At 41.6% G+C, this 27752-nt stretch overlaps 1 long non-coding RNA gene across 1 annotated transcript; it reads right to left on the bottom strand.

Annotated features, from left to right (window-relative positions):
• Window positions 1-2378: 2378 nt before the first annotated feature.
• LOC122461004 lies at window positions 2379-26119 on the bottom strand. Its single transcript, XR_006282685.1, has 3 exons — window positions 25838-26119; window positions 3997-4001; window positions 2379-2390 (listed from the first exon to the last, which is right to left on the bottom strand). It is a non-coding gene; the product is annotated as an uncharacterized LOC122461004 (long non-coding RNA).
• Window positions 26120-27752: the final 1633 nt, after the last annotated feature.

Raw genomic sequence — 27752 nt, 5'->3', positions numbered from 1 at the left:
GACATTTTTGGGGGGCAGACAAAAGGCATTATATACTGTACAGTACCATGCTGTACTGTGGTTGGGAAGTACCCCAGTCTTACCCCACACAGGCACAGCCTGCTGCAGGCAAGGATACTTGGAAGCGCCTTCCCTGCAGCAGCAGTGGCAGCTTACCCGGAGAAGAACGGGCGCTGACTTTGCTAGGGGATGCTCCAGGCCATCTCTTCTCATCCCTGCTTCGCTCCAGGCCCACCTCTTCCCACCCCCCACTCCACCTCCTCTCTGGAGCACGCCGCATCCCCGCTCCTTCCCGCCCCCACCCAGAAAGTCCTTAGCGCCGTCAAACAGGTATTTGACGGCGCTTAGGACTTTCTGGGAGGGAGGGGGAAGAGCGGAGACATGGTGCTTCCCTGTTCCTCCCCCTCCCTCCCAGCCCTTCGTGCTTAGGACTTTCTGGGAGGGAAGGGGAGGAGTGGAGACACGGAAGTGCTAGGTGGGAGGAGGGGAAGTGCTGGGAGAGAGGAGGCAGAGAAGAGGAACTTGTGCAATGCTCCCTTGTAAAGTTGCTGCTCTTCCACAAAATCTTACAAGCAGTGGACAAAGCAGGCTGCCAAACAACGTTATAAGGGAGCATTGCACAACTTTAATCGAGTATGTTCCCTAATTGAGTAGCGACATAACTTTGAACCAACGTTAAGCGGGAGGATGTTAAGTGAGGAGTTACTATATATAAAATCATGAGTGCTCTGAAGAAAGTGAATTAGGAAAACTTATTTACTTGTTCACATAATATAAGGACTAGGGGCCACCAAATGAAATTAATGGGCAGCAGGTTTAAAACAAATAAAAGGAAGTTCTTTTTCACTCAGCGCACAGTCAACCTCTGAAACTCCTTGCCTGAGGAGGTTGTGAAGGCTAGGACTATAACAGGGTTTAAAAGAGAACTGGATAAATTGAGGGAGGTTAAATTATTAATGTCTATTAGCCGGGATGCGTAAGGAATGGTGTCCCTAGCCTCTGTTTGTCAGAGCGTGGAGATGGATGGCAGGAGAGAGATCACTTAATCATTACCTGTTAGGTTCACTCCCTCTGGGGCAGCTGGCTTTGGCCACTGTCAGTAGACAGGATACTGGGCTGGATGGACCTTTGGTCGACCCAATATGGCCGTTCTTATGTCCTTAAGGAAGGAGAGAGAGCAACAAGCTTCTGCTGCAGTAACCAGTTATGGCAAAAACTGCAGTGCATTATGGGAGTGATTATTTATGCAAATCAACAGAGGTGACTGAGTTCCAGTTAGCAATACTAAGACTAGAGTATGTGGGGGTTTAGATGCATTTGTTTTCCTGTTTTAACTGAACAGGTTCTGGCTGGATTAGGTTCACCTCCAAGAGATGGCTGGTTGTTTTAGCTGTGTGGTCTACATAACTCTGTTCTCAGAAGAACTGATTCTCCCTGCCACTGAAAGTGGTACTTCCTGTAATGATGGCTTGTCACCAGTCCATGTAAATGGACTGCTACTGTGGTGTGAATTTTAAGTGCTGTCTTCTAGGGCTGCTACTGTTGGGAATGATATAAAAAATGTAGTTCAATAAGATATGGAGGAATTGTAATGTACAGGAAGATGCCTGATGGGTATTCAATAAATTTGTATTTCCCTAATTCATTTCATCAATGGAAAGTACTGATTAGCCCTGAGAGTTCTGATATTAATAAGGGAGGCATTGATTTTCCACTACTACTATGCACCTTGTGTCGTCATTTACACTTATGCAAAGTGAGCGTAAAACACTACCAAATCAGAATAGTACCTGTTTGCCATCCACTATTGTACTCATTTGCTCAGGGATATACTGCACAGAGTGCAAGGCAGTGAAGAATCAGGACCTAAACATATTTTTAAATGTTTGGTCTAACAAAAGCCAGGAAACTTCCACTCGTAGAGTGGTATCCCATCTCCCTTTTGCAGCCTCATTTTGGGAGGCATTCGTACAACAACAAATTAGTAAAGCTGGTTTGTAAATTCCAAAATACTCTGCACTGTCATCATAGGGGGTTTTGGACAGTTTGCAAGACCAGCTCTGCTGTCGTGAAAATAACGAGTGATGGCTATGGATTGAGTTAATGTGACAACTGCCATTTTTATATTACTTCACACAATATACTAATTTTGAACATCCACACATGACATTTGAATGAAACTGCCTTAATATGTTTTACTTAAATGTTGGTTCAATATAATAACCTTGCATTTTTTCTTTATTCATATTTTCTTTTAATATGTCATGGACAGAATTATTACTCACGAAAAAGGAACAAATACAAATAGCACAGAGGACAGCCTGGAATAATGTAGGCAAACATTGTATAATCTACTCTACGTACGGCATCTCTGTTAATACAGTCCTAAACTGCAACATCCCCTATTGATCCAGTCCTGGGTTTTACACAGCTGAGTTCTGCCAATAAACCTCAAACTCAGGGCTGGCTTTAGGCGTTTGTAGTCAGAGTACTTAATAATTGCATGATAAGCTTGCCACTCATTGCAAAAATCACTGGGTCACCCTGATTTCACTAGCCCTGCCTTGTGTCCTGCAAGCCCTGCTTATCAGATAGTTTTAAAGCACCAAATGCACATGCAAATTTAATTTTACTCCAAAGTATCTGCAATTCTGTTTTTCTGACATCAACAGTAGAAGAAAGGGTGGCAAATGTACAAAGTACTGTGAAGGCCAAATCAAGTGCTCAGTCCTCAGCCAGTGTAGCTGAGTCAGTTGCTGGGAAGATGTGTTTTGGTGTTAGAAGAAAAAGGAAGATAAGGCAGCACTCTCCTACCTAAGGCTGCAGAGCCACTACACAGAGGATGAAGTGGCTTTTGTGGGCCCTTATTCCACCCTCCTGCGAGGGAGTATTTGCCCACTGGCAGAAATTCTGCTTTCTCCTCTGGCTCCCCCAGGTCTCATCTTCATCCAGCCCCTGCAATTACTCATCAGGGACCCCACGCCGAGTAGCACTCCATGCTGTACAGGAGGCATGCAATCCTTCCTTTGCTTACCTACTAGTAGAGGCACACAGGTTTGGCAGCCATTTGAGGCTTGCCTCACCTGAAAAGTTATAATTTAAAATGAATAAGAAATACAGGTATATAGCAATTCCAAATGCATCAACTGGACTGTGGCGTACAAAACTATGTAATTGATCAAAGCTCTATTTTCTCTGTATTAAAGCTTTCAATTTCAAAGGAGTGTGTCTGCCAGCAGGGGTAGTAGACACTTTGCAAGCCAGAATTCAGACAGTGTTTTAGATCAGACACACACTTTCATTCAGATATTAGTTTAGTCATTTCTCTTCATCTAAAGTGAGTCATTCAGACTGAAAGTACACAGTTTCTTCTGTGTGTATGGAAAAATGAATCCTGGGCCAAATTCATCCCTGATGTAACTCCATTGTAGCCAACAGAGTAAAAATAGCTAGATATTATTTTGTCGTGTTAAATTTAGTCACAAAGCCAAATGCCTAATTCTACTGAAAATATATTTGCAAGTTTAAATTGGGGACCACGCTCCAGATGCTTCCTACATGCTTTTATTATTATTAGCAATCATTTTTAGGCTCTGAATTGTAAAAGTATGTGCAAATGCAGTTGTTCCCAGTCAGATGCTCAGTTTGTTTTTTACACACACCCCTCTCTGAAAACGTAGCTCACATTTCACAGTTTGGCCTCAAAGCAGAAGTGCAAGGAATGGAGCCCTGTTAACTCTGCCAGTTCTCTTTTCTCATGTGGGAGAATAGAACTCCTTAGAAGTTAGAGTTAACATTGCTTAACGTTTTTCATAAACAGAGAGGAAAATATAGCATAAAGCCAATATTTCACTGGCATATTGTACCAAGTTTCCCATTTAGGTTCTGTTTGACTTAAATCACTTAAGTGAGCAGGAACACAATATTTGCAGCTTTGTCTATATGAGGTATAAAGTGACAGTTGACAGGAGCTAGTCCATTGATTTAATTCACAACACCTGCTATATTGCCTTACAGATGTAATGAGACATTAGGGTTCATTAAAGAGAATGGGAGTCATGCAGCTAAAATTCCATGCATCTCTTTGGGAGCTTATGCCCCAGGTCTTGTTACCAGGATTGTAACTAAACCAACTTGCCTAGCTGTGTGTTGCTATGGAAGTTTTGCACAGCTGTAGTTGACGTATAAGGCTCAGTTCTATTTGGCTCTGACTGGCCTACTACAAGAGGTTGAGTATCCTCCATTGCCACTGCCTTCTGTGGGAGTGGAAGATGCTTAGGACCTGCCTGTATCAGCTCCATAATAGCTGCCAAAGGACAGCAGAGTCCGTATACATTGCTCTTGTTTGCGTGCTTGCACCTATCTTCCTTCAGTAATTCCAAGAGGACTATATAGACAAAATGCACCATCTTACATACCCTTGTCTTGGATTTGGCTACCCATCCATAGTTAGTAAAACATGTAAATCCTACTTACAGTGAGACATAAGCATGGGCTTAAAACTTTTGTTAACTAGAGGTCTCAGTGCTTTAAATTAAGCTTGTTGCAGTGAGAAGGACCAGAAGCAATGCCTCTCCCTTGAGAATATTCCTGATTTCTACCTTGGCCATGTTTTAATCTTTCTTCTGGCAGAAGCGAGAAAGAGGTACATTTCGCAGATCAGGGTTTACATATTCCCTATTTATTTGAATGCTAGGCTGGAGGCGGGATGAAGAGGGGGCCAAAAGCATGCACTTGAGGTGACAGAAGTCATCACAAGGGCCACAGCTATTGAGCCATACAAATGAAATAATTAAAACCGTGCTGGGAATGCATGTAGTGCTGAAAAGCTGCCACAACTCGCTCTGACATAATTGTTCTTATAAAATAATAGTAATTCCCATGTTTTTATTACTATGAAGCACCACTGTACACGAAATCCCCATTAAACTGTTGGCCCTCTGCAAAAAGAAAGCATCTGTGTTTCATTTAATAGCTAAAAACCAGTAATTAAGAAGCTTTTGTGGAGCCAGCTCTTGGAGAGCTTAAAAAAAAATCCATTTATGCACAATACCATCCCTCTGAGCATCATAAACTTTTCTTTTTCCCCCATCTTGTCCTTCCAACCCTGTCAGACCCTCAAGTGTAATTCATTTCTGTGCCAAATTGCTGGTTTCCATTTCAGGGTACTGGAGCGAACTCCTGAGAAGGCCCTGGATCAGAGCACAGGTATGCTATACACTGCTTGAGTTTATGTATATTAGTGTGATGCATATGTATGTATAAAATTAATGTTATGAAAGGAGGAATTTTGGACTGTAAATATTTGGTATAATTGGAAGTGTATCAGACCCACTAGCTTAGTATTACAAAAATTTACCAGAAACACTTATAAAAGAAACTATGTGTACTGATAAATATTGTAATGCCAGATACCCATACTTCTCAGATGGTTAAGGGCACTTGGGCATTCAACTTCCTTCCTCACAAGTAACTGCTATGACTGCATGCTATCTCGTGTGGTATATAGGCCCAGTTAATGCACACCAACAAAAAAAACTCAGGGAAAAGCTGAAGCTGGTTGGAAAAATCTGAACTCAGGGCTATAGAATTTCCACATCATGCTATCAGATGGGAGGGGGCTTGTCTATCTCAGATCTGTGTGTATAAGGTCTGGATGGGAAATCTCCTGGTTATCAGGACATCCTTGGAGAACCAAGGCATCAGTGCAGAGGCCCTGACCCTCTGTGGTTCTCCCCGAAGGTCCTTGTGACAGCCCTGGCCAGCCAGTCTGCACCTGGCCCAACCCTCCCACAATATGCAGGGAATGAAAAAATATCATGTGATGAGATGATTGATGTTAATAAAGCTTAAATGTCTATGAGCAAAGCCCTAAACTGAAATGCCTTTGTTCAAAAAAAAATACATACAGCAAACTCACAAATATGTCAACGAGCAGGTCACCATTTCCTCAATCTGCTGACCGTAAATGGAGCTAACTGCAAAGAATCAGTTGGGTGCTCTGAAGAGTGTGTCCACCTCTAGGTGGGACAAACTGTGTGTATGTTACCTAAGGCTGCTCTGCAGCTTGAACCATCAGGATCCTTTAAGTCTATAACCAGGTTGCCTATCATTTAAGTAGGTGCTTCAGTTACTTAGCCAAGCCAGTAGGAGCCATACTAAGCTTTTCTCAGCTGGAAGCTTAGTCATTTTCTCGTATATTGAAGCTTTTCCTGATAAGGAATAGTAAAGGAAAGGATACAATAAAAAAAATTTTGTGTATGTTTAGTTTACAGAAAAACTGTATGTCTGGACTGGTCTCTCTTTTAATCACCTTCTGTTTTAATTTTTTCTGGCTCTTAGAAACCTTAAACGCTGGTCGGAGACTGGGCTTTTTTCAACCAACAAAAAGGAATTTACATACCAGTGTCTTCCTTATGTTCTTAGGTTAGCAAGGTTGTGAATTCTCCAGTGGGTTGACACACAGTCAAGTGTCCAGCACAGTATACCTAGCACCTGACACATGCTATTGTCAACCATACATTTGCTTTCATCTTTCCAACGATGCAAAAGTGTGTAGAGCCTGATTTCATTTTGGCTTTAACCAGGCCTCCCTTGTTGTGCCTACAGTTCTCCAGGTACAAATAGCTGTGGCTGTAATTTTGCTCTCCTATATGAGTGCAGACATAATTTGTCATTTAGATGTTTTGCTACCTTATTATACCAGCATATCAGCTAGTAAGACATGTAAATGACAAATTACACCTGTTTTGCACATTTAATATGCAAACATATTTTGTGGACAACAGAATTTCCCGTCCATGAAGAATTAGCCTAGCTTTGGGTTGTTTTCTTTCTGAATTTCCCAAACACTTTTGCAAATGAAAAAATAATTTTCATGGTTCAGGAACCAAACAGAAGACATTGAAAGATACAGTTAAATGAAATTCACTCTAAAGTGCTAACTGAATTGGCAGGGATCATTCTGGAACCCTAACCATTATTTCTAAGAACTGCTGGGGGACAAATGAGGACCCAGAGGAGTAGAAAAAGCAAATGTCTTAGCTTTGAGAGAGAAAAGGAGATGTGGAATTTACACACCACTACATTGTAATATTAGTGGGAGCTTAATAAAAAATTAATAACCCAGTCACTGTGTACTGAGAGGAAAACTTAGCAATAAATAGAAAGCCACGTGGTTTTGTCAAAAACATATGCCAAGTTAACTTTTTTTTATCTTAGAGGAAAAAAGTGCATTGAATGCCATAGATCTTATTTATGTCTACTTAGGAAGGCATTTGCTGTCATTCCATGTGACATTTTCTTAGGGAAGCTAGAGAAATGATGTAGACTTGGTAGAGCAACTATTAAATGGAAATAATTCTCTAAAATCCTAAACTAAGTTGCATCCAAAAAGTTAGGTTGTGAGATGTTAAAATCAAGTGGTGGGGTTTGCTTTTGTTTTGGTTCTTACATATAGAAAAGTAAACTGATGTTAAGCACTGCCTAGAATCGGCATCACATTCTCTGATGTCCAGTAACTTATTTTCCTGGGGATCAGAGGGAGTGAGCTGGGTGTGCGACATGCTCCACTAATCCCCGGCTGGTAGAATGGCCATTAGGCCAAGTTAGAGCAGCTCTGTTGTCCAGCAGCTGCTTTAATTTGTGCTGGAGGATGGCTTGGTTCTCTGCCATCCCCAGGATCAAGGGGAGGAGTAAGATAGCTCAGAGCTACCCTTGCTTCTGCTCCCTGAGCTTTTGTTCAGCACAGCTGAGGATTGCATTCCTTTGTGAAACTCCCAAACTCATCTTGGTCCCGATGTCATTCAATCCACCTATTCATTAATGTCTTGGAAAGATGGATTGGAGAGTATCTTAATCAAATTGGTGGCTGGCATGAATGTAGGAGGGATCTCAAATTCTTTGAAAGATACAGTAGGATTAAAAACTCAGCTGGTATTTATAAAATGCAGAACTGGGTCAATATAAATAAACTGAGCTTCATGGAAGAGGTTCTCATGAGCAGGAGTGATAAAATGCACAACTACAGACTAGAGTGCCCTAGAAAAGGATGAAATCAGAATGGATAATACTTTGGACGTGAAGCAAAAGGATGATGCAAAAAAAAAAAAAAGACAAATGCTGCATTGGTGTTAGAGACTGGGCCATGGTGGTCTATTCTTGTGGCTAAAGTTCAGCCTACTGGTTAGATCTGAGTCCAGGAATGAGCTGAGGGTCAGTGCCAGAGGGGGACAAGCCAAATGCCAGAGCTGAAGAAAGGGTAAGAAGATTAGAGGTCAGAGGCAGAGCCGAGGATCAGTACTGGAGAGGCGGGAATTGAATGCCAGAGCTAAGAGGTCAGCCAGAGTCGTAAGTCAGAGGTGGAGCTAAGAATGAATACTGGAGAGACAGGAGCTGAAGGGGAACTGAGGCGGGAGCAGAGTCTGGAATAGGAACTGGAACAAGGGCTGCACCAAGGGCAAGTGCAGCTGCAGGCATGATTCATATTGATCAGCCAGAGCCAGCGGCCAGCCACCTGCTCTTCCTGACCAATTAGGTGGTGAAGTCAATCAGGTAGTCTGCTGCAGGCCAGCTATGCTTATTGGGTTGCCAGGAGACTGACTCCGCTGCAGGGCCTGATCCCTGACAATTGGTTAGAGAAGTATTTCATGTAAAACGTACGAGGCAATTATTTTGCTCTACTTGGCTTTGATTAGCACTACCCTGAAAAAAGACAGAGAAACTGGACAGAGTTCAGAGGCGAGAGAAGAGTTCTGGAAAGTCAGACCTATGGGGAAAAGTTAAGTGAATTGGGCAAGTTGCACCTAGAGAATAGAAGATGGAGGGGAGACCTGGTAGCTATCTACACATTTTGTAAAGGGATGTTAAGTGGACAGGGATTAACTACTCTCATTAGTAAATATGGACAGAACTAGAAGTAATGGACTTGAGCTGCAGCAGGGAAAGTGTATATTTCACACTAGAAAAAACTTCATAGCTATCTGTATGAAAGCAGTAACAGAGTGAACCAAGCTGCGAAAGGAAGATGACTGAAGATATTGAAGGCTAGACTTGAAATACATCCCAGGGGTGGTTTATGAATAATGAAAGATCTAAAAGCTCTCCTAATGCTCCAGGATGAGGACTGTAGTTGAGAACTTCCTTCCTCTGGCACAATGGAACTTTCTACAGTAAGGACATAGCTCATTGATGCAGGAAACAGAGCTTTCTGAGGGACCAGTCCATGACAGCAGAATAAAATCCCCCAGGACTAAAGACCATCACAAACTTTACCATCTTTGCCTCTAAGTGCAAGGTACACTCCTCCAACCTGGCCTTCTTTAAAATAAATGGGCCAACATATACACTTAAAAAACTCTACAAATACAAAACCTCACCAATACAAAATATTCCATTGCACACACAATTCCCCACTGGGGAGAGGAGGAAAGAAGGAACAACCCACACATGACCAATGTTCGTCATGTCATTTAATGCACTTTTGGAAGGCACTTGGCGTGTGGTGTAAGAGTCAGTTTTGAATAGAAATCTATTCTGCTGTTACCTTGAATGATCTATATGACTCACCAGAGGTCGCTTCCAACCCCAATGATTCGATGTAATTAGGAAATACTATACCTGGACCAAGTTTCCATAGATAAATTATTAAACATGTAAAACCAGGACTGTACACTGGAAACACAGGTACAATCAGAGGTGCTGCAACAATTTGTATAGTGGGGGTGCTGAGCTATGGAGCTGTATATCATAAACCTGTATATCATAGAAACCACTTCAAGCTTGGGGGTGCTGCAGCACCTCCATAACCCCAAGTTCCAGCATCTGTGGGTGCAACTTTAATCAACACTGTTTTATTCTTTTCAGCCAACCAAAATAGGACTTAATTTTAAAAAAGCATCTTCCACAGTCCAGTGCAGAACACAATACTTCATTCTTGTCAATCCACAGACATTTGTGTAACTTCCATCCTTCTATTTTTATGACCAAAGTGTCTCACTGTTTAATTTGGTGAGACTAATAGCACTGTCTGAAGCTAGATATAGTGTAGGCAGGTGCTATGCAAGCTTCTCTTGGATAAGGTCTGCCAAAGCATCTCATTCCTGACATCTACACCCCCTGCTCTGTGCCCTCCTTGGACACTCTTCATTTCTACTCATGTACGTGAATTTTGACCTGTAGCAATTGCTTTTGTTGATATTTATCTAATATGTGTGGTATTTACAGAGTGTACCATTCACCATAGTATCTCAGGCCCAGATTTTTAAAGGTATTTAGTTGTTGTTCTCAGGGTTGGAATGCCTAACTGATTTAGGAGCCTCAGTCTTATTTTTTAGGCACTTAGGAACAAAAATCTGCCTAAATCCTCTGAAAAATGACTGAGGAGGCTCCTAAATCAGTTAGGCATTGTAATCCTGAGCAACAATCCTTAGGCCCACATTTTTAAAGGTATTTATGTCCTAAGCAACCTTGCCAAGCAGTGTGACCGCTGTGGAGAGTTGGGTTAAGGATTTGTGATCTGGGCAAACATCTCCTGGGAACTGTACAGAGACAGCCTGATTTATTTTGTGGGTCACTTGGGGCAAATTTTAACTCAGATCTTCAGAAGTTAATTTTTGGCCTTAGTGGCTTTGGTGAGACCCTTCACAACAAAAGAAGTTAGAAGGGTGGGCCAGGGGGAATCCTGCTCCTGCACACACGAGTTGGTCTGCACTGTCACTTACCTTTTTTAGATTGTAGAGTTTTTATGTACTGAATTATCAGGTTAATCCTAGCCTGAAAACCAGGAAAATCTGCAATGTTTCCCCACCACTTCCTATTTTCTTGGAGGTCACAGCCTTTGAAGTGATGTCATTTGTATTTTTGGTTTATGCATTTCAGTGTGGACTGAAGCTTGTAAAAAACCTCTGTGTGGCTTTTTTATTTAATCTGAGGTTGTGCAGACTGTCTGAACTCCTCTGTGGTCTCGCTGACCTGGAGTTCAATGTCAGCTTCAATCATTCTCTAGGTTTGATTTATAATTATAAAGAAAGGACCTTTTTGTTGTTGTTGTCTAATTTCTACACTCTCTCACTTTCTTCCTCTCTCCTCCCCCACACTTCCTTTGTTCTTCTTTCAACAGTGTGTGACTTCCTAGTGGTTGGTTGCTTTTTCTAAAGCAGAGAAGAACTTTTCGTTGACGTGTGTCATGGTAAACATTTATCTGTGAAACTCTGCTTTCTTCTGAAACTATTAGTTACTCCTGCTTCAGATAAATGGTTCCTAGAAGGAGATCCATTTTAACTCTATCCTTTTTCACTAGCTCCCTCATTAGCCAGTTACAGAGGAGGTTGGAAAGCATCCAAGCTTGTCAGTATAAATCCTAATGACCCTGTTTCATCAGCTCTGACCTTGCAATCAAGTTTCTGAGATTAGCTGGGGTTGCATTTGTTTCCACGCCATGATTTAAGTCTCTGGCACATTTTACCTGTTTTTCAGCTCTACAGTTTCTTTTACCAGCTTTCCTATTTATCATTGTCTCTCCACATCCCCACCCAAACCAGGGAGGTTTTAGGCCAGGAAGTAGGCCAAAAGTTGCATGTTGGCCAATAGTTTGAGGGCATGGGCCGACATGCAACATTTGACCTACTTCCTGGCCTAAAACCTTCCAGGTTTGATCACACAATATCACCAAAGAAAATATCTTTCAGGAACTCTGAGGCACAAAGGTAGCTGGAGCTTTGCAAAGAAAGACTTTAGTTAATTATTCTAAAAGTAGCTAAAAAAAAAAATAACCATGTTGGTGAAAGGTAGGCTGTTTAAGTGCTGCTTTGGCTCCTGGTTCCTTTCTGTAGGACTCAGGTGAAGTTTAATGGAATGATGTTCGATCACAAAGCCCAAGCACTAAGGAGCTAAGAGCTGTATTCAACAAGTGTATTAAACAAAATAAAAAAAGACACTCTAATGAAGTTTAGGCTCAAACTTTGTCTTCTCCTTTATACTACATTAGCACTTTTTTGCCCAGAAATTAAAGAGTAGGGAAAATCAAATGACCAGTGGGCAAAATCATCCCCCCGTCTCTCTATACTAAAATCTTGGGGGAGGCCACAGATGGAGAATTGCTGACTCTGACATAATTTCCACTAGAACCCCCAGCTGACCTTTCACCAATCTCTGGCTAGCAAGAGGGCAGACCAAGGTCAGGAGGGGGCAGAGACAGGGACCCAACCACTATTAATGCATCACCATTCTCATCTCAACAGTGCAGTGATTGAGCTAGAACGTTAGTAAAGATGGAACCAGTATTAATTCATTGAGCAGCACCACGAACCAGGTGTGGTCTGGAGCCAGATGGAGAATGAGAGCTGAGTTGCCATTGAGCCAGAGGTCTAGGGAAGGAGAGTAGAGGCAAAGGGCTTCTGCTTGTCCTGGCCCTTCCTGCTCCCCCAAGATTTATGTAGATCTTTGGAGTGCAGAGGCTGAACCCTCTGATCATTCCACAAGGGTGTCAGGACAAGCACTGTTCTGGAGACAATTCAGAATGAACTCTGTGAGGGAGCTTACTGATTTTTCCAGTGTCTGCACAGGGAACTATATGGGCCACTGTATTTATAGAGCTCACATAAACCCAATGTATCATGCTTCCTTTGCAGAAACATACAATTAGTAACTTCTGTGATGGCTTGGACACAGAAACCCCCTTGGGAACTGCCAACTGATGTGCTGAGACTATTTCTGTCCCTGCTTTCCTGCCCTGGCAGCTTGAGACTTCAGTGCCCTGCCTGGTTTGAGCCAGACCCACTAGCCTGCTGCAAACCCAGACCCAGGCCTGAACCACTTCCCCTAACAGCTGTAGGCTTAATTGAAAGCAGGTTAAGAAGTGTTCCTGTCTTTAACACTCAGATGCTCAACTCCCAATGGGGTCCAAACCCCAAATAAATGTGTTTTACCCTGTATAAAACATATACAGGGTAAACTCATAAATTTTTTGCCCTCTATAACAATGATAGAGAGATTTGCACAGCTGTTTGCCCTCCCAGGTATTAATATATACTCTGGGTTTATTAATAAATAAAAAGTGATTTTATTAAATATAGAAAGTAGGATTTAAGTGGTTCCAAGTAGTAACAGACAGAACAAATTGAATTACCAAGTAAAATAAAATAAAACCCGCAAGTCTATACCTAATACAGTAAGAAAACTGAATACAGAAAAAACCTCACCCTCGGAGGAGGTCCAGTAAGCTTCCTTTTACAGACTAGTCTCCTTCTAGTCTGGGTCCAGCAATCACTCACAACCCCTGTAGTTATTGTCCTTTGTTCCAGTTTCTTTCAGGTATCCTTGGGGTGGAGAGGCTATCTCTTGAGCCAACTGAAGACAAAATGGAGGGGTCTCTTACAGGCTTAAATAGACTTTCTCTTGTGGGTGGAGACCCCCCTCCTCTCTTCTATGCAAAGTCCAGCTCCAAGGTAGACTTTTGGAGTCACGTGGGCAAGTCGCATGCCCATGCATGACTCAGAACTTACAGGTAACAGCCATGGTTCACATGCTACCTTGAATGTCCTCTTGTAGACTTCTTATGTGGATTGGAGTCTTCCAAGATTCATTGTCCATTAAGTGCTTCTTGAATGGGCACTTAATTTGCACATTCCTCTCTCAAGCAGCTGACCAAATGCTTTTCTAAGGCTACTTAAAAATCAAGCAAGTACACAACCAATATTCATAACTTTGAATAGAAAAATGATACATGCATACAAATAGGATGAATAGATTCAATAGATCATAACCTTTTCAGAGATATGTTAGATGGCATATGTAGCATAAAACCTATTCCAGTTATGTCACATATACATTCATAAGCATATTTCCATAAAGCCTTATGGGGTGCCCTGTCACAACTTTTTACCAGAGAGGCATTGACATTACTGATAATTTGACAAAGGACAAAATCCATTGAGAAAGAAATTGCATTTTGAGCTTCTAATCAAGTTACTGTAAGATCTGCAAATGGCTCCTTCCAGCTCAACACCATGGCACCAAGTCAGCTAAAAAAGGAGCAGGTGCTGTGCTGAGCCTCCCAGACAGAAGACAGGTGTTTAAAATCATAGAAACCTGGGTTGGGTGAAGGTCACAAAGGGAAATAACAGGGGCAAATGAGTGCTAGAACAACAATCCCAAGGACCAATCTGGAGCACCTGCAGTTCAGAGTTATAAGAAAGAGAGAACTCTTCCCTAGGAAAGAGCAGCACTGATTTCTATCAACCAGCACAAGAAGGAAATTTACCTCTATAGGGTAACATGCATTCCATTCCATGGCAAGCCATTTGGTCCCCGTGCCATATAAATGTCTGGATAGAAGGATACTGGATTGGAGAAATGCCACTCAGATGACAGACTATGGTCTTAGACTGCTGCTGTTGGGAAGCCAAAACTCCAAAAGAAAGGAAAAAGAAGAAAATATCTTCAATATATTTTCACAGCCCATTTGAGTCTTTGCTCCTGCCGGTTAGTGTGGAGATGCTGGCAGTTCGGTGTGTGGCCTCAGGCCTGAAAGAGCAAGGTTACTGCAGGTGAACCAGGTGCTAAATCAAGGTAAAACGGGAAACTCAGGACGCCAGCAAGCATTTGGAGATCACCTCGGGGGAGGAGGGAATGAACCTTTCAGTAATTGTAGTTCAGCAGAAAAGTCTTGTAATCGTGGATCCACTTATAGAAACCTATGCGGTTAATAAATGGTGGACATCCTCATAACCCCATTTAGTGGAAGATTTAATATTATCAGGAAGGAGTTTCCTGTCATTTGCATATATTTCCTCAAGAGCTCCCTGTAATAACTTGATTTCACAGTTTTTGGTTTATTGTTTCTAGTAAGCACCATAGAATCTTTTACCAAAGTGAAATGGCTTAATGTAACGATGGCTAAGAGCATCTCTATGACTTCATGGAAACCTAGAGGGCAGTCTCCCTTGCAAAAGCAAGCCATAAAATGTGTTTGTGTTTTACTAGTGTTCTTAGAAGGGAAGAGGTTAGGGCTCTGTTCTTATACGACATAACTGTAGTTTTCATCTATGGCTGGCCTTGACTGCCCAGGGGAAATGGAGATTTTCACTTAGGCATTTTGTGAAATGTATCAAAATGTATTGGTCCCACTGAAAAGCAATAGGACGTAAAAGAGGAATTTCATATCAGTGGTCGCTAGTTAAGTGCAGAGTCTCCATTAATAATTCATATAGTATATACTGTATTAATTATCTTTCTAACAGTGTCTTGAATAAAAGGTGCAGCAATGCTGAGGCGATTAAGATGCTTTTGAAAAAATTTGCAAGACATTTGAAACTCTCATTTAATGTCCCCAGTAGCCCACAATAGTTTTGGAGCCTCAAAATAGGAACTTGGCCAGATTTTCAGAAGTGCGCACACATTTTTACAAGTGTCCTTATTCACATGCCTGCAAAATTGCTAGTGTTGGCACGCAACTCCTGATTTGTGCACACAGATTGATATGTATCTCTATACGTTAGGAATACACTGGAATTTGTGAGTAAACAAGTCAGGCATGTGCATTTTTGAAGAAAAAGGCCTTTCAACCTTTACTACCATTTTTTTGCCAGGGATCAGTACAACCCTCTTGAAATTTGCTCAGTGTATCCCCACATTCTGCCTCTAAAACCCATATACCACTTGAAAATGCTCATTTCTTTCATCTTAGTAAGTGTTGCCCTTTTCAAAATCGGAGACTCTGTTGGGAGCAACTTTTTAATATGACTCTTAAAATCCTTCTTCACAGAACTCGAATGCTGGCCATGGCATGTATGGTGACCATGATGTCTTTGCAGGGAGCGTCGGGTAAGCCTGCCCCTCATCTCATTATTTTTCATCTCCGCCCTAAGCTGTGTAATGGCAATTTGCAGGATTGTCTTTGCACTGCAGTGCTGAGGCCTAAATGTCATTATACTGCATAGTGATGAGACAAGACAGGATGACAGAGCTTCACAACATTTTAGTTATTTGTCTTATGGGGCTCCAGAAAAGGTGATCAGCCCACTGTGCAGGTGTGCTCTTCCCCAGAAAGGCATTTATTTTACTTGCCCTCTCTCCTTATTTTGATACCACTTCTGCTGTGTATCTGTCATTTACCTAAACCTTCAAACCATTTCAGTGACTCCCACTTTTTTGCTGCAACCCCCAGATGCTTTTGATGATAGATTCAACTCCGTATTCTGGCAGACAGCAAGCCTTTTTAATGGGCTGGGGGGGGGGTAGGTATGTAGACTACAAATGACGGGGGAGGGAAGAAAGGGATCTGGATTTTACCAGTATTTTAAGACAACTTGACAAGAATGTAATGTGCATTATAGAGATTAAAATTGCTTCGTCCAGGATGTGGCTCTGGAATTCTATGGGGAGCTGTTTTCCTGACTTGCTCTGTCCCTGTAAGGACTTTTCCATGACACAGATGGGTTTCTCTGCTCATAGTTAACATGCTTTTTGTACTTGCTGTGGGATGGGGTGGGGGGGGTCTGATGTTTTTTCTTGCATCAGGGATGCTTCCCTCTCACCACTCATGGTGCAGCAGTAAATATTTTCCATTTTAATCTAATCGCAGCTCTGCACATCTGAGGGATGAGGTCATGCTCATTCATGGAGAGACTGTCAGCAGCTTCTCTTCAGTCCTTTGTGGGGGGAGGGCTGTCACTATCTCTATAAAGGCAGTAGGACCATGGACACCACACTACGCTCAGTAGCGTATACTGGTGTTCAATGTTGTCCTAACAACTCGTGCAACAATGCAGAGCTTAGGAACAAACTAAAATCATGTGGATTCCACCTTAATCAACCACATCAAACTTCCTCTCATATTCATTCTCTCTCTCTCTGTATATATATGTAATGTCACATACAGTGGCAATCCACTGAGCAGCTTCAGTCACGTTCAAGAGAACATAAAACAAAACAACCTGCTGGAGACGTGTCCTCTTTTTCCATTCCCAAATTTAAAATTTTTTGCCCAAATCCCCCTGCCCTGAGGTGCAGGATGGTCAAAATTAAGCCTTGGAGCAGTTGACCGGTTGAATGTCCAATATCTTTTACCACATCAGGTCTGTAAAGTGGGATCTTTATATTCCTGGAAAGAGAAAACGTGTAGCTTTTCAGTGGGAAATTAAACTCTCATTCTAGCCCTGGTAGGTCCCAAGATATTGGATTTTAAAATCATGATATTATGGATAGACAAGCTATTTTAGGTAATGTGTAGAGATTTCTCACATTTTATTAGTTACAACTCTCCTCTCCTTATGAGGCCTGCACAGTTGGACTCATGGTAACTAAGGCACATGGAGGCAAAAAATAACCCCAATTAATTTTCTTTCAAACTCCCTCCAGTATAATTAAAATAGATCTTCTGTAACATGTGGCATGTACAGAATGCATTTTAGTATGGTATAAAAGTTATACTGGCCCTTCTTTCGGATTAGCTGTCTTCACCACTTAGTATTCAGTAATTATAGCGCACCACACGATCACATGCAGCATATAAGTCTGTGTGTGCATGTGCATATGATATGATTTTATAGTTATATGTTTATTCATGGTTTTGACTAGAAAGGTGTTCGTTACAAAGAACAAATGTAATCCTGGGAACAAGAGCAGTGCTCAAAATGAGCGGGAACCAAGTGTCGATACTTTTTTTTTTGCCAACAGAAGCAAAGCGCCTCCAGACTAAAAGAGAGCTGCATACTTTTTCACTTGAACAAATGAAAATAATGTAAATATTGAAAGGACCAAATAGACAGCTACGGCAAATAAAATGAAAATGAAAATGAGATAAATTGAATCTATTCTCTAATACTTTGTTCTGCTTTTCCTTGCCCACGCAGCACTGCAGAATTACAGGAGTTCTCCACTTCTTTTTCCCCAAACACTGAAACTCCACACTCCAGATTCTTCCTGCCACAATCCTTGTATGTTACTGTGGGTATTTACAGGGACTGTAAAGGCCTCTTAGCTGGATGAAGGACAATTCCCACCTGATGTAGGACCTGCAGAGGCTGGTCATGGTGGTTTCACACAGGCCCCTTGCAAATCCCAGGGTAGGAGGGGTGCTATGCTGCACAGTAGCCTGTAGCCAGCCTGGAGGAGGGTGGGTGGCTGTATCCCATAATTAGAGCAACTCCTGGTAGCTCCAAATTACACTACAGGCTGCACTGGTCCCTGGAGCAGCACTGAATAGGGAGGAGGTCTTAAAGCCAGCTTTGTTCCCCTTCCCCAAAGGCTGTACCTCTGGTGGTGGAGGGAAGATGCAGGCGTCAGCAAGCTGGAGGAAAGACTTCTGATGCAGATTTGTTGAAACTGGGGACATATCACTGCCGCAGCATGTTGACTAGAGAATACCTCTCAGCACCTGAATTATGAGAAGTCCTTGGAGAGGCTACGCTCTCTATAATTATAATTAGTGTGGCCTCTTAATTTTGTACAAGAAAGGAGCAATATGCAGGAGCTCGGGCCCAGGCTGGTCCTGGTACTAAGTCTCCCAGAAAAATATCTATCTCCAAGAGCTAGAGAGATGTCATTGACATATCTGATGCAGAAGGGGAAAGCCTGTTCCATCAAGAAATGTGAGTTCTGACACCGCCCTGCTGTTAGAGGAAGTAGAAACCAAGGAAAAGAGAGAGAAAAAATAAAAAAAAATCAAAGGGGGGGGGTGGCTGGGGGAAAAGACAAGAAAAAGGCCCACTCTTAAAGTCAAAGATAAAAAAAAAAAAAATTAAGCCTAAAAGTCAAAGAGAAGGGTCAAACCAGAAAATGAGGAGGGAAAAGGCCAAGCATAAAGCCAAAGAGATGAATAGAAAGACCAAGCCAAAAAGAAGGCCAGGCTTCAAGTCAAGAAGGAGGAAAAGAGGAAGCAAAAAGTGAAAGAAGGAAGCATAGAAAGCCAAGAGAGCCAGTGGAATAAGAAGCATATTCTCAGCAAGTCCAAAAGTTCAGGTAGTCAAGTTCAGGGGTTCTCAAACTTCATTGCACCACAACCCCCTTCTGACAACAAAAATTACTACACCACCCGAGGAGGGGGGACTGAAACCTGAACCTGCCCGAGCCCAGTTGCCCGGGACAGGGGGCCAGAGCTTGAGAGCTTCAGCCCTGGATGGAAGACTCAGATTACAGGTCCCCCAACTAGGGCTGAAGCCCTCGGGCTTGGGCTTTGCCTTTGGGCTCTGGCCCCAGCAAGTCTGATACCAGACTGGCAACCCCATTAAAATGGGGATGCAACCCACTTTGGGGTCCCAACCCACAGTTTGAGAACTGCTGGTCTACCCTGACCTCCGGCTACAGTTTCTAGTTAGGCCTTGTTGGACTTTTCTATATTAATAAGTGTTTCTAAAGCTAAAAAGAGGGGAGATGTTCTGTAAGGCACTGAAGAAGCTGAGTGAAGGGGCCACAGCACCTGGATGTAATGCTGATTGCTGACTAGCTTTATCACTTCTGGGTTATTGGCAATCAGACACTTGTTTCTGTTGGAAGCACAGATGCTTCTCTGTGCCCCTGGCTCCTGCCTGCACTACAGCATGGCATATTCAATTAAGGTATCTCACTTTTTTAGCAACTTTCTGCAAGGAAACTATTATGACACTAAAAGAAAAGGAGTACTTGTGGCACCTTAGAGACTAACAAATTTATTAGAGCATAAGCTTTCGTGAGCTACAGCTCACTTCATCGGATGCATTTGGTGGAAAAAACAGAGGAGAGATTTATATACACACACACAGAGAACATGAAACAATGGGTTTATCATACACACTGTAAGGAGAGTGATCACTTAAGATAAGCCATCACCAGCAGCAGGGGGGGGAAGGAGGAAAACCTTTCATGGTGACAAGCAAGGTAGGCTAATTCCAGCAGTTAACAAGAATATCAGAGGAACAGTGGGGGGTGGGGTGGGAGGGAGAAATACCATGGGGAAATAGTTTTACTTTGTGTAATGACTCATCCATTCCCAGTCTCTATTCAAGCCTAAGTTAATTGTATCCAGTTTGCAAATTAATTCCAATTCAGCAGTCTCTCGTTGGAGTCTGTTTTTGAAGCTTTTTTGTTGAAGTATAGCCACTCTTAGGTCTGTGATCGAGTGACCAGAGAGATTGAAGTGTTCTCCAACTGGTTTTTGAATGTTATAATTCTTGACGTCTGATTTGTGTCCATTCATTCTTTTACGTAGAGACTGTCCAGTTTGGCCAATGTACATGGCAGAGGGGCATTGCTGGCACATGATGGCATATATCACATTGGTAGATGCGCAGGTGAACGAGCCTCTGATAGTGTGGCTGATGTGATTAGGCCCTATGATGGTATCCCCTGAATAGATATGTGGACAGAGTTGGCAACGGCCTTTGTTGCAAGGATAGGTTCCTGGGTTAGTGGTTCTGTTGTGTGGTGTGTGGTTGCTGGTGAGTATTTGCTTCAGATTGGGGGGCTGTCTGTAAGCAAGGACTGGTCTGTCTCCCAAGATCTGTGAGAGTGATGGGTCGTCCTTCAGGATAGGTTGTAGATCCTTGATGATGCGTTGGAGAGGTTTTAGTTGGGGGCTGAAGGTGATGGCTAGTGGCGTTCTGTTGTTTTCTTTGTTGGGCCTGTCCTATAGTAGGTGACTTCTGGGTACTCTTCTGGCTCTGTCAATCTGTTTCTTCACTTCAGCAGGTGGGTATTGTAGTTGTAGGAATCGAGATCTTGTAGGTGTTTGTCTCTGTCTGAGGGGTTGGAGCACTCCCAGCTATCTTCGAGACACTACTGACTTCCTGAGGAAACTACAGTCCATTGGTGATCTTCCTAAAAACACCATCCTAGCCACTATGGATGTAGAAGACCTCTACACCAACATTCCACACAAAGATGGACTACAAGCCGTCAGGAACAGTATCCCCGATACTGTCACGGCTAACCTGGTGGCTGTACTTTGTGACTTTGTCCTGACCCATAACTATTTCACATTTGGTGACAATGTATACCTTCAAATCAGCGGCACTGCGATGGGTACCCGCATGGCCCCACAGTATGCCAACATTTTTATGGCTGACTTAGAACAACGCTTCCTCAGCTCTCGTCCCCTAATGCCCCTACTCTACTTGCGCTACATTGATGACATCTTCATCATCTGGACCCATGGAAAAGAAGCCCTTGAGGAATTCCACCATGATTTCAACAATTTCCATCCCACCATCAACTTTAGCGTGGACCAGTTCACACAAGAGATCCACTTCCTGGACACTACGGTGCTAATAAGCGATGGTCACATAAACACCACCCTATATCGGAAACCTACTGACCGCTATTCCTACCTACATGCCTCTAGCTTTCATCCAGATCATACCACTCGATCCATTGTCTACAGCCAAGCGCTACGATATAACCGCATTTGCTCCAACCCCTCAGACAAACACCTACAAGATCTCTATCATGCATTCCTACAACTACAATACCCACCTGCTGAAGTGAAGAAACAGATTGACAGAACCAGAAGAGTACCCAGAAGTCACCTACTATAGGACAGGCCCAACAAAGAAAACAACAGAACGCCACTAGCCATCATCTTCAGCCCCCAACTAAAACCTCTCCAACGCATCATCAAGGATCTACAACCTATCCTGAAGGACGACCCATCACTCTCACAGATCTTGGGAGACAGACCAGTCCTTGCTTACAGACAGCCCCCCAATCTGAAGCAAATACTCACCAGCAACCACACACCACACAACAGAACCACTAACCCAGGAACCTATCCTTGCAACAAAGCCCGTTGCCAACTCTGTCCACATATCTATTCAGGGGATACCATCATAGGGCCTAATCACATCAGCCACACTATCAGAGGCTCGTTCACCTGCGCATCTACCAATGTGATATATGCCATCATGTGCCAGCAATGCCCCTCTGCCATGTACATTGGCCAAACTGGACAGTCTCTACGTAAAAGAATGAATGGACACAAATCAGACGTCAAGAATTATAACATTCAAAAACCAGTTGGAGAACACTTCAATCTCTCTGGTCACTCGATCACAGACCTAAGAGTGGCTATACTTCAACAAAAAAGCTTCAAAAACAGACTCCAACGAGAGACGGCTGAATTGGAATTAATTTGCAAACTGGATACAATTAATTTAGGCTTGAATAGAGACTGGGAATGGATGAGTCATTACACAAAGTAAAACTATTTCCCCATGGTATTTCTCCCTCCCACCCCACCCCCCACTGTTCCTCTGATATTCTTGTTAACTGCTGGAATTAGCCTACCTTGCTTGTCACCATGAAAGGTTTTCCTCCTTCCCCCCCCTGCTGCTGGTGATGGCTTATCTTAAGTGATCACTCTCCTTACAGTGTGTATGATAAACCCATTGTTTCATGTTCTCTGTGTGTGTGTATATAAATCTCTCCTCTGTTTTTTCCACCAAATGCATCCAATGAAGTGAGCTGTAGCTCACGAAAGCTTATGCTCTAATAAATTTGTTAGTCTCTACGGTGCCACAAGTACTCCTTTTCTTTTTGCGAATACAGACTAACACGGCTGCTACTCTGAAACCTGTTTTTATGACACTGTACTAGTTATGGAAGAAAATTGTTAAATTCTCCCACTCCACTGCTACAGATCTTGCTCCATATAACAAACAAAGGCAGATATAGGCAATCCTGTACAGGTGATGTGAAAGCAAGTTTTCAGAGCAAATTGCAATAATGCTGCAACAAAGTAAAGAGGCATTGAGAAAAAAGTGAATAAGCAAAGGGTAGAATTATTCACCACACCATTGCTTTCTTTCCAATCCTTATAAAAGGTTAAAAGCAATTTTAAAATAAAACAATTAATTTTGTATTTTTAATGTTAATGATGTATATTTCTATGTAGAAGTATATCTTATCTTCCAATTAAATGTTTCCTTGCTGGATTACTTGGTTGTATCTGTAGAATGACTGTGTGACAATGTTATCTTACTGTATTCTTCATTTCAAGAAGAATTCTACTGTTGTTGTTTTTGGATCACAAACCTGTACACTAGACCCTTCCTACTTCATGGTGGAGGTTTAGAACATTTCTAGTCTAGTGTTTTGTCCTTCTTTTTGAGAGGGTTAGCTGAGAGAGGAGATATAAGGCTCCATAAAATAACTGTGATATTATCTTTGATTGTAACTGAATGAAAAGCCCTACAGAATTTAATAGGGAATGATAACTCTTTCATAGATTTTTTTTTTAACCATACTCTAGAATTTAATAAAGAATTATATTCCTGCTCTATAATTCTACAGGGTGGTTTTAAAAAAAAAACCCAGAGAAAGGATATTGTACTCCATTAAAATATATAGGTTTTTAGAGTAATTTTTTAGACTCATTTCCAGTTTATATAGATCTCTATTTGCTTAATACTACAGCTGGTCAAAACATTTTCCCTTTTGCTGACAAATGGCTTTTCTAAAAAAATGAAGATTTTTATGGAAAAGTTTTGTTTTTGACAACACTTTTCATTTTATGAAGAAAAATTTTAAATGAAAATGTTCAAATGTTTTAAAAAAAATAATTTTGTTGTGGTAGGAAAAATCTGACTCCTTTCTCACTTTTCTCCCCCATTTTTAAAGGGGGAAGAAAACTAAATATGAGAGTGTTTTTTCTCTCCAAAAGAAGGGGGTTTCCTTCTATTTTTTGGCTGTTGTCACTATTAGGATTGATTGGTCCTGTCCCTTGTAAAGATATCACCATATACTTTAGGGAACAGCAACGTTCCCTAATATTTTTTTTTATTATTAGTCCTTTTAGTATTTAAGATGAGTAAGAATATTGGAGGGATGGGATTGCTACCTGAGTATCTGCGAGTGGAGGGAATTCTGTGCACAGAACTTCAACATGTATGTTCTATGTAAGTGCAGCAGTTTGTCCATGTCTGTTACAGGATTAGGCCAAATTGCATGTATTTCCTTAGTTATCTCTGTAACTCAGGTTTGCAGACAAAAATTATTAATATGAGACTTGAATTTAAATGTGTAGCCATTACTGCTTCAGCCACATTTAGATTAATTGTTGACCAGTAATGCTATTACTTGGTTATGGTGAAGCCAGCACTTTTGAGAGGAGGGAGTTGGATGGTTCTCTTGGTAAAAAAAAACAAATTATACTGAACTCTGCAAAACACAAATCAAACAAAATACTTTATTTAGAAAAAATAACATTATTTTCTCAACTTATTCAATTTAAATAAATTGGTCTGTCTCTTTTCTGAAGGTGGTTAGTTGCTTTTCCTTTTGCTTCATTTTTGCTTTAATTTTCGTAATTGCAAGAAAGAAAAGTCAAAGCCTCTCCCACCAAATGTGACATAGCTCTTCATTTTCATCTAATATTCCTCAGTGACACTTCAGCAACATCTCTTCTGCATAGTATGATTCATGAGCACTGAAGTGCAGCTGCCATAAGAACTTAAGCAGAAAAAATGGCTGTAACACAGAAATCTCTGGTGTCGGGGGAGGTCCCTGGTACATGTGAATCCTCCCTCACCCCATCAGCCCTGGACAGAGTGGAACCTTCAAACTGTTAGAGGCCAGTGTCAGAGGGGCTTCCTTAACACAGCTTTTTTGTGTGTGTTAATGGTCCCTTCCCACTTCACAGTTTCCTTTGTACATAGCACAATATATCTTGCGTGGAAACTGGAAAAGCCGTACTGTTCTCCAGGAGGCTGAGAGAGTCAGTTGTTCGGTGTTTGTAGTTTCCACCTCCTAAAATGTGTTTGAGGTCCTAGTTTACACCAGCTTGAGTGTATCTGAGGTATAATCTCACCGTGTCTTCACCTCATTCCTCTTGGTCTCTATGGTCCCCTCCTCCCGTGCCTCTTCTCCCAACTTCTATGCCTTTCCCCTCCCCTACATGCAGTCTTTCCCTTCTTTGGTCTCTCTGGTTAGCTAATCTCCCCCCAACAAAACTCCACCACTCAGATATAATTTAAAAGAAAGGAAATAAAAAAGTTGCACTACATGAAGTTTGCAGATCATCACGTTATTCACTCTGCATGATCTCACCCTTTCCACCACACTTTGTCACATTTATTGTAAGTTCTTTGAAGCGGGGACTCTCTCTTATTCTGTGTTTGTCCAGTGCTCAGCACAGTGGGGCCCTGATTTACACTGGGGGCCCCAAGTACTGTCATACTACAAATAATTAATAATAATAATAATAATTAATAGCTGCTTCCAGAAAACATAAATTGTACTGAAAGGCATAAACTCAGAAACATGCTAACATGTTGTTATTCCTTTTCTTTGTGTTAGGATTTCTACTCCAAATTAAAAAAAAAAGCATAGTAAGAAGACCAAAAAAGTGACACCACAGCTAAACAAGAAAATAAAAGAAGCAGAGGCAAAAAAGTTAAATCCTACCAAGGAAAATAGAAAGGAGCATAAACTCTGGCAAGTCATGTGTAAAAGTATAATTAGACAGGTCAAAAAAAGAAATTTGAAGACCAACTAGCAAAAGACTCTGAAACTAACAGCAATTTTTTAAAAAATACATCAGAAGCAGGATGCCTGCCAAACAATCAGTGAGGCCACTGGATGATTGAGGTGCTAAAGCAGCACTCAAGGAAGATAAGAGAGAAGCTAAATGAATTACGGAGAAGCTAAATGAATTATTTGCATTGGTCTTCACTGCAGACAATGTGAGGGAGATTCCCACATCTGAGACATTCTTCTGACAAATCTGAGGAACTGTCCCAGATTGAGTGTCAATAGAGGAGATTTTGGAACAAATTCATAAATTAAACAGTAATAAGTCACCAGGGCCATATGGAGTTCACCCAAGAGTTCTGAAGGACCTCAAATAGGAAATTGCAGAACTACTAACTGTGATATGTAACCTATCACTTAAATCAGCTCCTGTACCAGATGACTGGAGGACAGTTAATGTTACCCCAATTTTTAAAAAAGGCTTGAGAAGTGATCTTGGCAATTAGTCTGCTAAGCCTGACTTCTGTACCAGGCAAATTGATTGAAACTATAGTAAAGAACAGAATTATCAGACACATAGAGGAACACGATTTGTTAGGGAAGAATCAATATGGCTCTTGTAAAGGGAAATCACGCCTCACTAATCTATCAGAATTCTTTGAGGGGGTCAACAAATGTGGACAAGGCTGATCCAGTGGATATAGTATACCTGGACTTTCCGAAGGCCTTTGACAAGGTCCCTCACCAAAGTTCTCTTACGCAAAGTAAGCAGTCATGGGATGAGAGGGAAGATCCTCTGATGGATCAGTAACTGGTTAAAAGACAGGAAATAAGGGTAGGAATAAATGGTCAGTTTTTAGAATGGAGAGAGGTAAACAATGGTGTCCCCCAGGTATCTGTACTTGGCCCAGTGCTATTCAACATGTTCATAAATGATCTGGGAAAAAGGGTCAACAGTAACTTGGAAATAGGGTGACCAGAGAGCAAGTGTGAAAAATTGGGACAGAGAGTGGGGGGTAATAGGAGCCTATTTAAGAAAAAGCCCCAAATATTGGGACTGTCCCTATAAAATTGGGACATCTGGTCAACCTACTTGGAAAAGTTTGCAGATGATACAAAATTACCCAAGATAGTTAAGTCCAAAACAGACGGTGAAGCATTACAAAGGGATCTCACAAAACTGGGTGACTGGTCAAGAAAATCGCAGATGAAGTTCAGTGTTGATAAATGCAAGGTAATGCACAGTTGAAAACATAATTCTAACTTTACATACAAAATGATGGGATCTAAATTAGCTGTTACTACTCAAGAAAGAGATTTTGGAGTCATGGATAATTCTATGAAAACATATGCTCAGTGTGCAGCGGCAGCTAAAAAAGCGAAGAGAATGGCAGGAACAATTAGGAAAGGCGTATATAGTAAGACAGCATTTAATCCCTGGTATGCCCACACTTAAAGAGTGGGACTTTTCATCTTGGAAAAGAGATGAATAAGGGGCGATATGACAGAGGTCTATACAATCATAAATGGTGTGGAGAAAGTGATAAGGAAGTACTATTTACTCCTTGACATAACACAAGAACCAGGGTCACCCAATGAAATTAATACCCAGCAGGTTTAAACCAAACAAAGGAAGTACTTTTTCACACAACACACAATCAACCTGTGGAACTCGTTGGCAGGGAAATGTTGTGAAGGCCAAAAGTATAACTGGGTTCAAAAACAAATTAGAGAAGTTCCTGGATGAGATGTCCATCAATGGCTATTAGCCAAGCTGGTCAGGGATGCAACCCCATGCTCTGGGTGTCCTAAGCCTCTAACTGTCAGAAGCTGGGAGTGGCCAACAGGGAATGAATAACTTGATAATTGCCTGTTCTGTTCATTCCCTCTGAAGTATCTGGCATTGGCTACTGCTGGAAGACAGGATGCTGGGCTAGATGGACCATTGTTCTGACCCAGCATGGCCATTCTTATATTTTTTCACCTAGGGCATTGCGCAAGATCATGGCACTATTTGTTGTACTCCTGTATTTTGTAAGATCTAAAGTTTTCGGATGTTGTAAATATTAGGGCTGTCAAGCGATTAAAATATTATTTGCGATAAATTGTGCAATTAAAAAATAGTTGTGATTAATTGCATGATTAAAAAACTAATCATGGTTAATCGTGCTGTTAATAGAATACCATTTATATACATATTTTTTGATGTTTTCCACATTTTCAAATATATTGATTTCAGTTACAACACAGAATACAAAGTGTACAGTGCTCACTTTATTTTTTATTATAAATATTTGCATTGTAAAAATGAT

This window comes from Dermochelys coriacea, chromosome 7 (assembly GCF_009764565.3).
Source record: "Dermochelys coriacea isolate rDerCor1 chromosome 7, rDerCor1.pri.v4, whole genome shotgun sequence".
Lineage (NCBI taxonomy): Eukaryota > Metazoa > Chordata > Testudines > Dermochelyidae > Dermochelys > Dermochelys coriacea.
This window is presented reverse-complemented; position numbering and strand designations above follow the sequence as displayed.